Raw genomic sequence first — 14,172 nt, forward strand, 5'->3', positions numbered from 1 at the left:
TCAGTCCCAGGTGTCAGTCCCAAGCCCCAGGGAAACACCAAGCTGGGGCAAATGAGCACTGATGCGGAAGAAGAGAAGCAGCATTTTCTGGAGAATCTAACAGTCTTTTTTTCCACATGTGGACTTCTATCAGGCTGTGATGAGCAAAAACTAGGATGGATATAGATTAGAAATAGCACAACCGTTGTTTACTGGAGTCCGACTTACGTCCTTGGTTGGCGTGTGCCCTGAATGTCACTCCTTTGTTTCCCTCCGACTGCCAACAAAAATTGAGACAGTCCGTTGCTGTCTGTCTTCTCTCTGTAGACCGAGGTCCTTTTAGGACGTCTTTTTGTAGTACTGTGGATGCAACTCAGATTTAAATCCAGTGAGGACAAGGCTATCCGAAGACACAAAATCGTGTGTTCTGTAGAGCGACATAATGTGTTTTACAAGTCACGAGAGATGTTCCTATTTCCAAGAGGGCCATGGCCACGTAATTTCAGGACATAAATATATCCCCTCTCTTGGGTACGGTTGAACAGACACTGCCACCGGCTGCAGGTGCAGTGGTCCCAGCTGCCCCAGATCACACCCTTTGTATCCACTCCCTTGATTTGCCCCCCCATGTGCGTGCTTCTTTAGAAGTCCCAGCCTCCCAGCCTCCAGATGCTATCCGGGAAGTGGCATGGGTGTCTGGACTCCTAGGACACATTTTGTTGTATGGTATGCTCCCTTTACTATCACCATCCCATTAAGTGTGGCTACTCTATGGGACAACAGACGATATACGGTACAGTATAGCAGAATAAGGAAGGAAAGTAGGACTTTTATAACCACTACTATTAGGATCACTATCATGTGTTTTATATATGTGTATGTATATATACAACATATAAATATATATACATACACATACACACAATTATATATAATTAAGCATATAATTTATATTAATATATTATGATGCATATACATATATATGTATATATATACACACATATATGTGTGTATCATATATATGTATATGTATATATATACACAAATATGTGCGATTAGTTTTCTTTGGTTGTTCACTGGTTTGGAGAGGCACAGGAGGGCCTCCTATCTCCGTGGATTGATAGGCTTTTAAGAAAGGGTAACAGGTAGAGGAGGAGGAGGGGCCGTCAGCTTTCCATTCTTTCTTTCCTACGGCAGTGATAGCAATATAGAAATTTACAGTTTCATAGAGAATTCAGCATGAATCCAAATATTTCCGCGCTTTCATCGTGTGCCTGTTGGGGTGCACACTTTGCAGGCTCCATAAATGCAGAAGAGCAGAGGGCATCCCGGCTGTGCTTATTACCTGAGCTGTGGGGGAGGGCAGGGTATGAGCACCATTGCCTGTGAGAAACTTGCCTTACTACCTTCTTCCTACTGTTTTGGCTTCGTATTATCTATTGGTTGCCAATTAGACAGGTCTCATAAGGGTAAAAATCATCAGGTCAACCGTCGTTAGGGCAAGAACCCTTACCTGGGGGCACTGTAATCTTAAAGACACATATAATGATAGCCATAGCTGTGTCCCACCACCTCACTTTACAGTTGGGGAAGAAAGTGAAAAGAGAATAAATTACTTGTCCCGGGCCACACAAGATAACGATATCTGTATTCCAGAGTGTCCTGGAGTCAAGCAGGATAAATGTCGGATCTGAAAGGTCTTTCTCTCTCTCTCTCTCTCTCTCTCTCTCTCTCTGCAGGGTCATTTTCTCCAATAATTCTACAAGGCCATAGGGAATACTCTTAGTGAAATATGAAGCGTAAAATACTCTCCTCTGTTATCTTCAAAATAAACTTTTTGAGATGCCTTCTGCTGGTCCTACTGAATAAAGGCTACCCCTCTTCCAACCTACTGCCAAGTTAGGGAGAATAAGGAGGGAAATCAGAAATTATTGTGTCACAGCCACTCCTATTATGACTACTATCCTTTCCACTGTTGTTAAGCAAGAAGGTCTCTTTATAAATGATATCATTCAATTCTCTCAACAACACCAAGAGATAGGCATTATTATCTCCAATAACCCCAATAAGGAAACAAAGATAAAGGAAGGTGAAGTAATTGATTCAAGTTCCCACAGCTGGTAAGTGGGATGTTGGGTTTCATCTCCAAGGCAACTATTTCCTAAATTCATTGTTTTCCCATAGTGTGTAGCATGTTTGAGCATCTGAAATACTCTCACTCCTGATCTTTTACTTCTCCTCCAAGCTCTTTCTAATTTTGTAGAGTGTTAGTCTATCTCCGGAAACATAGAAAACTAGTTCTTGTTAACATTTTAAATGATTGCAGCTGATATAATGTATTTCCAATTTCAAATGATGAATTGAAGATAATCCCTGTGGAAAGACTGCCTTGAAAAGGGCATCGGGGTGGCAATCAAGGGACCTGCATTCCATTTCCGGCTCTGTTCCTAACTCACATCACGGGGCAGTTCTTATTGTACCATATCAGGGTTTGGCAGGATCTGTGGCCTCCACAGGGTATGGAAGCAGAATTAGGCTCAGAGTAATCACAATTCCCTGGGGATGATTTTTTTTCGGTATGTTAGAGCTGCATTCTCCCATACTCTAACCCTCAAGTTATGGCTGGATAGCAAGGGTGGCGCTGTGGAAGCTGACGAGCGCATTTCAAAACCACTCCCGAGAAGTCCCATCAGCCCTCGCGCGCCACCTTCCCCTCTCTTCCTGGGCGCTCGAGGCGGCAGCCGTCTGTTACTCGGCATCATGGCCGCCCTCAGACCTCTGGTGGAGGCCAAGACCCTTAAAAAGAGGACCAAGAAGTTCATCTGGCACCATTCAGACCGATATGTCAAAATGAAGTGCAATTGGCGAAAACCCAGAGGCGCTGACAATAGAGTGCGCAGAAGATTCCAGGGCCAGATCTTGATGGCCGACGTTGGTTACAGGAGCAACAAGAAAATAAAACGCATGCTTCCCAGTGGCTTCCGGAGGTTCCTAGTCCACAAGGTCAAGGAGCTTGAAGTGCTGCTGATGTGCAGCAAATCTTCCTGTGCAGATTGCTTACAATGGCTCCTCCAAGAACCCCAAAGCCAGTGTGGAAAGAGCAGCCCAGCCGGCCATCAGAGTCTGGAATCCCAGTGCCAGGCTGCGCAGTGAAGAAAATGAATGGACAGACAGCTTATGTGCACATAAATTTGTGTTAATAAAACCATAAAACTACAAAAAAATAAAAATAAAAATAAATAAAACCAGTCCCTGAGGGATTCTGATTTATGCCCTTACTCCCCGGAAAGAACTAAGGTTCTTAAGGTGTAGGTTAAGTAACTTGGTAGGCATTCAAGCTCTAAGGTAGAGGATAAAGACATATATAACAGGTGAGACTTTTACCAAGTTACTTTGCTGGTCCATTAGTATGATCCATCATACATTGGTATATTAACCCCTCTCTGACTAATTTGTGCCAGGTACCCAGCTATACCTCTCTGCACTCAGGTTATATTTGAAGACCAGGAAATACTAGATGAAATTCTGGAAGGTTCTCAAGGCACCTGTAAAACCTTCTCCTTTCCCCTCAAAGCAAAGATTATTGGAAAAGGTCACTTAACTGTTTTCTTGTAGAGGAGGCATGAATAAATCTACAGTGTTCCCAGGGAAATAAATGCCTTGCCTGTTATGATGGAAAGACATGAAATTGAAGTCCAAGGCATAGCTTGAATTCAGGTTTTATATTTAAAGTTAAAATCTGCATTCAAAAGTAAAGACATCAGGCCAAAACGTGTGTATATGGGAGGATGTAAACATTGTATGGAGTGTAATAATAAAACTTAAAAGCAGTGTAGATTCTCATTCAAAATTTGTGACATAGTTTATAACAGTGAAAAACAGGATATAAGTTAAAAGCTAAGTGGAAGATAAGCAAATTATGATAAGTCCATATATGGAATATTATATATTCGTAAAATTATTGTTACTACTTCTATATAACAATATCCAAAGCAATCTCACAACTAATAATAAGGAACAAAAGCAGGATACAAAATTTTACTTACTTTTTGAATGAAATTAGCTTAAAGACACATATGAACAAAGACACATATGAACAATGGCTAATTGTCACTTTATTAAATATGAACTATAGCGCGGAACTATACCTTACATATTACCTCTTTGAAATCTTAAAACAACACTTGCATCAGCATTATAACTTCCATGCTACATTAAGAAAACTCACTTGGTTAAAATTACCCTGCTATTTATTTTGAAGTTTACTTTGATTATTTATTTTGATTTATTTTGATCAGATATTTGGTCAAACACTAGTCTAGATATTTTTGGGAAGGCTTTTTAAGAAAGAGTAACATTTAAGTCAATGGAATTTGAATAAAGCAAACTGCCCTGCATAATGTAGATAGATCTCCTCCGGTCAATTGAAGGTCTTCAAAAAAAAAAAAAAAAAAAAGACTGACCTCCCCTGAAGAAGAGGGAAATCTGCCAACAGACTGTTTTTGAACTCAAACCACAACTCTTCTCCGGGTCTTTAGTTTGCCATCTGACCTGCAGATTTTGGATTTACCAACCTCCATAGCATGTGAGCCATTTCCTTACAAGAAACACTTCTCTCTGTATGCATGTACATACTATTCTTATCTATATCTATATGTCTATATAGGTATATGTGTGTTAACACATGCATCCTATTTGTTGTTTCTCTGGGAAATTTTGACTACTACAGATTTTGGTACAAAGAGTGGTTCAAGGGAAATATCATCTGAAAGTTGAGATTTCTACATTGAATCTGGTGTTTCTGGAATTGGTTTTCTATTTATTTATTAACTATTTATTTAGAGAGCAAGAGAGTGTGTGCATGGATGTGAGTGGGGGAGGGGCAGAGAGAGCCAGGGAGAGAGAGACAGAATCCTATGGGGAGCTTGATCCCACGACCATGAGATAATGACCTGAGCCAAAATCAAGTGTTGGATCCTTAACTGACTGAGCCACCTACGCTTCCCTGGAATTGGTCTTCTAAAAGATGAAGTTTTAAGGCACTACCATTAGTATGGAGAGCAGTGGTGGCCCATGGTGTGGTGTGGCAATAGTGATAAGCAAGATACCACCATTGGATATTCATAATCAAATAAAAGGCAAGGTTCTGTGACCACACATGTGACCACAGGTATGATATCTTTGAACATTTTTATCAAATTAACGAGAATAATGAGATTGTCTGGTTGCTCCCATATCATCGGACAAGAAAAGGATAAGCTCAAGGATTCCAGCTTCCAGCTGAAGTGCCACGTAAATGAACTGAGATTGCCAAAAAACCAAAACCCGAAACTCATCCTGAGTGGCTGAATTGCAATACAAATTGAATTCTCAACCTTACTGCATTTCTACTGTTAAAGCAAGGGCATTGACGGGGGGTGGGAGGGATGAGATCCTGGAAGTTGAAGTGGGGAAAAATGGAAAGACTCTGATGAGACTGGAGAATCTAACCCCTAAATTCTGATGACTCTTCTTTGCCCATAGAAGCAGCTGTTCCCTCCCTGTCTGAGGAGATTAACCCTATTTGCATGAGGAAACAGCTGCGGCCTCCCCTGAAACAGTTGTATACACTACTGATACTCCTCACCCCCACCGCCCTTCTTTGCTTCTAGACCTCTAACTTGACTCCAAAGGTGAGGTAGAAAATTGTGACCCACGTGGAGGTGTGCTGCACTCCGAAAGAGCTATTTGATTTTTCCAATTTATTGAGACACAAACCTGGTGAATATGGGTAGAAATGTACACTAAGGGCATGGGGTAATAATGAAAGGAACATAAAGTTATATCAGACTGAATTTATTGCTATGAGCTCACAAAGTAGAGATTCTGGATTTAATGTTGCCACGTGCGGTGTTAGAAAGGGCTCTAAAAGTTCGCTATTTTGTGGAAATGGGGAACAAAGGTGGCCCCCAGTAAATGAACTTGAAATGCTAGCGCTGCCTTGACATACTGGAGAGAAATGGCTTCAAAGGGTTAGGGAGATTCGACCGTTAGAGTGGATTTGTCGTGGAAGGCCTGCTCACCTACAGAGGAGGGTCCAGAGGACATGTCCATCATCAATACCGTGAGGGGAGCCCCAGCCTCCCTGCAGATCTCTGTAATCACTTTTTCCATAGGACTGAAATTACCATGGGAACTGCTGCCACCGAACGCAACAGAAAACCTAATACAAGAGGGTAAATTGGATCCTGGGTGGTGGGGGCCAAGTGGCCGCATCAACTTCCAAAGGCAAGATGGCCATAGTTACTGCAACGGATGACTGCGTCCAAGTGGCAATTAAAATAGTCTGACTCACAAAGACCCATGGTGTTGGCTAGTTGATCATAATGTTCCTAAAAGTGGAATAGATGTGGAGCCTACTAAATTCTTACTTGACGTCTCTAAGAGGAAGGGCTCCAGGTCAAGTGAACAAAAGTCGAATTTACATAATGAAAATAGAGACTCAGGACCCCTCATGTCAATTTCCAAACTTGATCCAGTTTACTGACCCAGAGCTCCTTGCACAAAGAAAACGAGGAGCTCCCTTGAGGGACGACCATGTACCCTATAAAAAATGTATAGTCAGTCTTTCTCTCAGTCTTCCCCAAAAGGGATTATGGCCTTTCACCATGGTGACTCTGCACTGGGGATAAGGAACTAATCAGACCTTCCAGAGATTACTGAATATGACTTTGAACTGACTATAATTCCAGGAGATCCAAAATGTCACTGCAGCCTATCAGTCAGAGTAGAGGCTTTGGAAGTCAGGTGATCAATGGAGTTGTAGCTCAGGCTCATCTCACGGTGGGGTCTAGTGAGTCCCTGGAGTCTTTTGGTGTTTATTTCCCTGGTTCTGGAATGCTTGTTTGGAATAACCATGCTCAGCAATTGGCAGAATCCTCAGTCTGGTCCCCTGACCTATGGGGTGAGGGCTACTATGGTGAGAAGGACCAAGTGAAGCCATTAGGACTGTCTCTACTCAGGAAAATAGAGAACAAAGACAATACATTATTCATGGAGGGGTTGCAGAGGTCACTGCCCCCAGCAAGGACTTGAAGGTGGTGATTCTCATGATATTTGACTTGCCTGTGTGGCCCATGCAGAAGACAAATTTCGGAGGATGAGAGCAGATTACCAAAAAACTAAACGTGGTGATGATTGTAACTACAGTTACTGTATCAGATGTGGTTTTATTGCTTGAGTAAATTAACACATCCCTTGGTATGTCGTAGGTATCCGTTGATCTGGCAAGTGCCTTTTTCTCCATGCATGTCAGAAATGACTCTCAGAAGCAGTTTGCCCAAAACACCAGCCGTAGTAACCAATGCAAAGTCCCTCATATGGCACCACTCCCCAGGGTAATCAATCAGATACTTGGTAGCAGGTTCATTACACTGGGCCACTTCTGTAACAGAAAGGACAATGTTTTGTTCTTACTGTGATAGACACTGACTCTGGATACAGATTTGCCTATCCTTCATGCAATGCTTATTCAAAGTGACCTGGTAGTTGCTACTCTTGACTGTGTTCTCCAGACAAGGAAAGTAAGGTGTGAATAGAATAACTGAAGTGCCAAAAACAGACACATAGACCAATGGAATAGAATAGAAACCCCAGAACTAGACCCACAAACGTATGGCCAACTAATCTTTGACAAAGCAGGAAAGAGTATCCAATGGAAAAAAGACAGTTTCTTTAATAAATGGTGCTGGGAGAACTGGACAGCACCATGCAGAAGATTGAAACTAGACCACTTTCTCACACCATTCACAAAAATAAACTCAAAATGGATAAAGGACCTGAATGTGAGACAGGAAACCATCAAAACCCTAGAGGAGAAAGCAGGAAAAGACCTCTCTGACCTCAGCCTTAGCAATTTCTTACTTGACACATCCCCAAAGGCAAGGGAATTAAAAGCAAAAATGAACTACTGGGACCTTATGAAGATAAAAAGCTTCTGCACAGCAAAGGAAACAACCAACAAAACTAAAAGGCAACCCACGGAATGGGAAAAGATATTTGCAAATGACATATCGGACAAAGGGCTAGTATCCAAAATCTATAAAGAGCTCACCAAACTCCACACCCGAAAAACAAATAACCCAGTGAAGAAATGGGCAGAAAACATGAATAGACACTTTTCTAAAGAAGACATCTGGATGGCCAACAGGCACATGAAAAGATGCTCAACGTCGCTCCTCATCAGGGAAATACAAATCAAAACCACACTCAGATATCACCTCACGCCAGTCAGAGTGGCCAAAATGAACAAATCAGGAGACTATAGATGCTGGTGAGGATGTGGAGAAACGGGAACCCTCTTGCACTGTTGGTGGGAATGCAAACTGGTGCAGCCACTCTGGAAAACAGCGTGGAGGTTCCTCAGAAAATTAAAAATAGACCTACCCTATGACCCAGCAATAGCACTGCTAGGATCTACCCAAGGGATACAGGAGTGCTGATGCATAGGGGCGCTTGTACCCCAATGTTTATAGCAGCACTCTCAACAATAGCCAAATTATGGAAAGAGCCTAAATGTCCATCAACTGATGAATGGATAAAGAAATTGTGGCTTATATACACAATGGAGTACCACATGGCAATGAGAAAGAATGAAATATGGCCCTTTGTAGCAACATGAATGGAACTGGAGAGTGTGATGCTAAGTGAAATAAGCCATACAGAGAAAGAAAGATACCATATGCTTTCACTCATCTGTGGATCCTGAGAAACTTAACAGAAACCCATGGGGGAGGGGAAGGAAAAAAAAAAGAGGTTAGAGTGGGAGAGAGCCAAAGCATAAGAAACTGTTAAAAACTGAGAACAAACTGAGGGTTGATGGGGGGTGGGAGGGAGGGGAGAGTGGATGATGGGTATTGAGGAGGGCACCTTTTGTGATGAGCACTGGGTGTTGTATGGAAACCAATTTGACAATAAACTTCATATATTGGAAAAAAAAGAATAACTGAAGTGCCCTTTTGACACCTAGATCATGATAGCAATATTTTATGTTCTTGTCAGCTTTCCAGTTGTCTGATTTACCTGTCTCTTCATGCAAGAATCACGATCTTCCTTTTTTGGAGGTTTAGAATATGTTTAATATCAGCTAAGGCTAATCTTCCCTCATATTCTTTTTTTCTCAGAATTTTCAAGCCATTCTTCTCAAGATTTTCTAAGGATCTTGAGAACAAAGCTGTATTTCAAAAACATGGTATGTTTATTAAATCAGCATGAAGTTTATATGTCTACAGAGATAACGAAAATGGTTATCTTTTCCTTACATATGGCAAGGCTACCTATTTGTTGAAGTCTTTGTGTGTTTATGACTTTCATTTTAATTTTCAATGCAGACCTTGCCTCAAGATAGACCTTCTAGGTATTTATGTCTAGTTCTCCACAATCTCTGCCTTACTGTTAATCCTGATATAAATGACATATTTTCTTCCATTATTTCTTCCAACATGGTAATAAGAAAGTATTTATTTCTACATATGAAATTCACAGCAAGTATCCTGAGTTTTTTTTTTTCTTTTGATTGTTTGAACATTGAAATGAGTTTTCTCAATTGAATCTGGCAGGTGTTCCACAAATAAGGTTGTACCTTTGCAATGGATCTGGCCATTTGTTATCTTATTTTTATATGTATTTTTCTTTCCTGTGTAATCGTATTTATTTGCAGTTGCAAAGCCTAGTGAGATAATAATGGTGTTAATGAAAACCCGTATCTCCTTCTTGCCTCTAATGGGAAGATTTTCAATGCTTCCGTATTTACCCTGAAGGGGGCTTTGGAGTTGATATATCAAGTGTGCTTGTATACTCATGTTCATGTATGTATAAAGATGGGATAGTAACACCTATCTCATGGGGTATTATAAGGATTAAAGGAGATAATGTATGTAAAGTACTTAGAACAGTACCTGGCCTTGGAGCACCTGGGTGGCTCAGTCAGTTGGGTGTCTGGCTTCGGCTCAGGTCATGATCTCACAGACGGTGAGTTCAAGCCCCGAGTCTGGCTCTGTGCTAACAGCTTGGAGCCTGGGGCCTGCTTCAGATTCTGTGTCTCCCTCTCTTTCTGCCCCTCCCCCACTCATGCTCTGTCTCTCTCTGTCTCAAAAATAAAAGTAAACATTAAAAAAAAAAAAAGAACTGTGCCTGGCCTCATTGCTTGTGATGAATTTATAAGGCTGTATTCAGGATAAAATGGCTGTAAATGTGGCTGTAAATGATAAAATGAGTTAATACACAAAAAGCACTTAGAGTGCTGCCTGGAATACAGTAAGAGTTCAGTAGATGTATATCGCTAATACTGGAATAGAGTAAGAGTTCAATAAATGCATATCACTAATATATGGTATTTTTAAGGCATTTTGTCTAGAACTAATTCTGATTTTTTTTAACATTTCATTTTTAAGTATTTTCAACACCTGATGTGGGGCTTGAACTCACAACCTTGAGATCAAGAATTGTATGCTCTACTGACAGAGTCAGCTAGGTGCCCTGAACTGATACTGATCTTATCAAAAGCTTTTGCTGAGTTTTTGAAGACCAATTTCGCTTTTGATGTAGAAATCAAATGAATTTAACTGGTGTATTTTTTTAATAGGAACTCACCCACTTTTGTGGAATCAGTCCTCTTGGACGTGTTATGTTGTTTTTCAGGGAGCGGCCAGAGTTTGCAACTACTTTGTTTAGGATTTTTTTTTTTAAATCAACATTTATGTAAGAAATTGATCTTAATTGAGTATTAATTGAGTTTTGGTATGATTTAGTGAAAATCCTCTGTGAAACGCACTGACCTGTTTTTATTTGCCTGTCTTGTTTCGTTCTTTGACAGAGGCGATTTTTCACAACGTGTTCTTTAGCTTAATTGTTTTTAACGGAGTTTGGTTTCCTATCTCTTTAGGTTCCCTGTCTTTTCTATAGTCACCAGTTTTGATAATTTATGTAGTCCATAGTGAGCACCCGTTCGATCTCTTTCAATTTACTTCCATAGCGTTGAATATCATTATTGCTTTCATGCTTTAAATTTCTATTGTTTTGTTGTGGTGTTGTGGTTGTGGTTGTTGGCTTGTATATGCTTTTTCCTTGAACTTTTATTAGAGTAAAAGATGGTTAATTTTTTCAAGGGTTTTACTTATTTATTTTTCCTTTTATTCTTCTCTTTTCTATTTCATTAATCTATTATTGTTATTACCTACTTCATTATCATTTGCAAATTTTTATTTTCCTTATTCTGGTATTTTTGACTATGGAAGTGAGTTGATTATTTGGATTCTTTCCTAGTCACTAAATATTTAAGACTAAGTGTTCCTTTGAACACTTGTTATGTCCAGTTGATTTTGAGTCACAGTATTTCATACTCACTGATTTCTATCTTCTCTGTCATTTGAGTTTTCTCTTTGAAAAAACTTGTTCACAAAAGAGGTGTTTTTTTTCTTTCCTTTTTTGGTTGGTTGATTAGTTGCAAATCATAAATAATTTTCCATTTTCTATTCACTTTTTAGATTACCCTCTTTAGCTTTATAAATTGTCTTTGTCTCATTTAATGCTGCTGTTTTGAAATCACTTCTTGATATTGAAATCATGGCTGGTCTTTGTTTCCTTCCTTTTGTTTGGTTTTGCATAAAAACTTTTCCCCATCATTTTGTTTTCAATCCTTAGTCACTTTGTCTTGCCTTTTAAAACACATTGTATTTTATTTTTTAATTTGAGAGTGAGCGAGAGAGAGAGAGAGAGAGAGAGAGAGGGAGATGGGGGAGGGGCAGACGGAGGGAGAGAGAGAGAATCTTAAGCAGTCTCCATGCTCAGTGAAGAGCCTGATGCAGGGCTTGATCCCACGACCCTGGGATCGTGACCTGAGCCAAAATCAAGAGTCAGACAGTCAACTGGCTGAGCTGCCCAGGTGCCCTGCGTCTTGCTTTTTTTTTTTTTAAGACTATTTAAATTTTGTTTTTGTGATCCAGTCTTTTTTGTCTTTTTTGTCTTTTATTTTAGCTTTAATTGACATTACTAATTTTTTTTCTTTATTGATTGGCAGATAGTTTTGACTTGGTACTATTATGTTCTTTGATGCCATTGTTTCTGATTTGATTTTAGAGCAATTATTTTGTTTTGTTGTTTCTTCTACTCTGCTGTCTGTGATTGCTTTGCTAACATTGTATGTTTCTTATGCTTTTTAGCTAATTGCTACCTTCATAAAAATATGTATATATACATATATGTGTGAATATGTATATATATACATACACATATATACATACATATAAAAATACACATATATGTATATATATACATATATACTATATATATATAGTGTGTGTATATATATATATAGATAGATAGATAGATAGATAGATATATTGCATTTGTCTCCCTTCATTTAAACATTTTGTAGTATTGCCTTTCCATAGATGATAATAGGAGGGAAAAATCTTCCACTTTGTCTGTTTCCAGAGCTCACTCTCTTCACCTCCACATTCTACATGATTGTATTATGCGTCCTAATGTGTTTATGCCTTTAAAATATTCTGAATTATTGTATCTCCTTCAAATACTTTTTTTTTTACCTCTGTCCATGAAATATGAGGAAATTTCATCCTTCTACCATCTTATACCTTCTCTTCGTCATCTAACTCCTGCTGGTTACAGATTTTCTAAAACACCAAAATTTATAATCTTCAAAGTTTGTGCTGAAGGCCGAGTGCCACATTTGTTGCGGTCTTCATTCTACAGGGAAATGGGGTGCGTGGTCAGCCCTAACCACTCACTGTAGTTTCTTCATTTACTTTTCACTTGGTTCAAGGTTATCCCATCATAGCTTCCTCAAGGAGGCCTCACCGGACATCTTTATTCTGTTTCTGGAAATTCCTAACAATGTGTGTGTACGGTCTTTGCTCTTAAACCCCTAAATGCTGATACACATTATTGGGACTTTTTGGTTCATTTAGAAACTGAAGCACTCCCTGCTAGTTTTTAGCACTGCTAGAAATCCTGGCTTGAAAGATTCCTGATTTAATTTACTCTTCAGTAACTTTATTAGGAGATGTTTCAGGGCTAATCGTTATGTGTCAATTCTTTCCCAGGACTCAATGCCCTCTTTAATATCTAAAATCAAGTTTTCTTTTATACCTGGGGAAAATATTAAATTATAGCTCCATTTTCCTTTTTTTTTACTTTTGTCCTCTTCAGAAACAATATTTTTCTTTCCAAACAACTATTTTAAGAATGTGTCTTCTATAGCTCTTAATATCGTTTCGGGTCTGTATTATATTATTGGTTCAGTTCTCTGTTAACTCATTGATCCCTGTGCTTGCTTTTCTCCATCCTGTGCTCCTTATAGCAGCCTCCATTTTTCTGCGATATTCATTCTCCTATATACGACTTTTTGCATTGGTTTTATTTTTTCATTTCTTTTCCTTTAGTTTTTTTTTTTTCTGCTCCTCATGCCCTTCTTTTGTTTCATGATTTTCTTAGATATTGTTTTTCAAATTTGAGTCTTGGTTTTTTTTCTAAGTTATTACTTCATTAAAGTTTTTATTTTCCTTTTATGGTAATGATGGCAGGCTTTGTCTACTGGATAGCAGTATTTTTTTTTTTTGGCACATGTGTATATGTGTGTGTATAAATGGTAATATATTTTTATAGATCTAGAGCTTTTTTTTAAGTTTTATTTATTTGAGAGAGTGAGCAAGTGGGGGGAGGGGCAGAGAGAGAGGGAGAGGGAGAGAGAATCCCAACCACGCTGATAGTGTGGAGCCCAATGTGGGGCTTGAACTCATGAACCATGAGATCACGACCTGAGCTGAAATTAAGAGTCTTATTAAACTAAACTGACTGAGCCACCCAGATGCCCCCAGGGGTTATTTTTGTCATAATTATTCATCTTCAGTTGGGTGAGATATTCTGAGCCACATTTACAAGAGGTACATATGAAACTCCAAGGCCAAGGTCAGGCTAATAGATTTGGTTGTGTGCATGGGTGAGCCCTTAGTTAACTGTGCAGAGCAGCTGTAGGGCTCTATTATTTCTGCTTCTCACTCCCCACCATTGCCCTCCCCTAAAGGCTGCCTCTTATGGGAGGTTATATACTGTGTCCTAGGTTCCCATCTCCTGTGCTTATTCCTGGTACCAAACAGTTTCCATGGAAGCTCTCACTCTCGCTCCCATTTTCTTGAG

General features: G+C 39.5%; 1 pseudogene; it reads left to right on the forward strand.

Moving 5' to 3' along the window:
- The first annotated feature begins 2,010 nt into the window (after positions 1-2,010).
- Positions 2,011-3,190, forward strand: LOC125171661 (60S ribosomal protein L32-like; annotated as a pseudogene).
- Positions 3,191-14,172: the final 10,982 nt, after the last annotated feature.

This window comes from Prionailurus viverrinus, chromosome C1 (genome assembly GCF_022837055.1).
Source record: "Prionailurus viverrinus isolate Anna chromosome C1, UM_Priviv_1.0, whole genome shotgun sequence".
Lineage (NCBI taxonomy): Eukaryota > Metazoa > Chordata > Mammalia > Carnivora > Felidae > Prionailurus > Prionailurus viverrinus.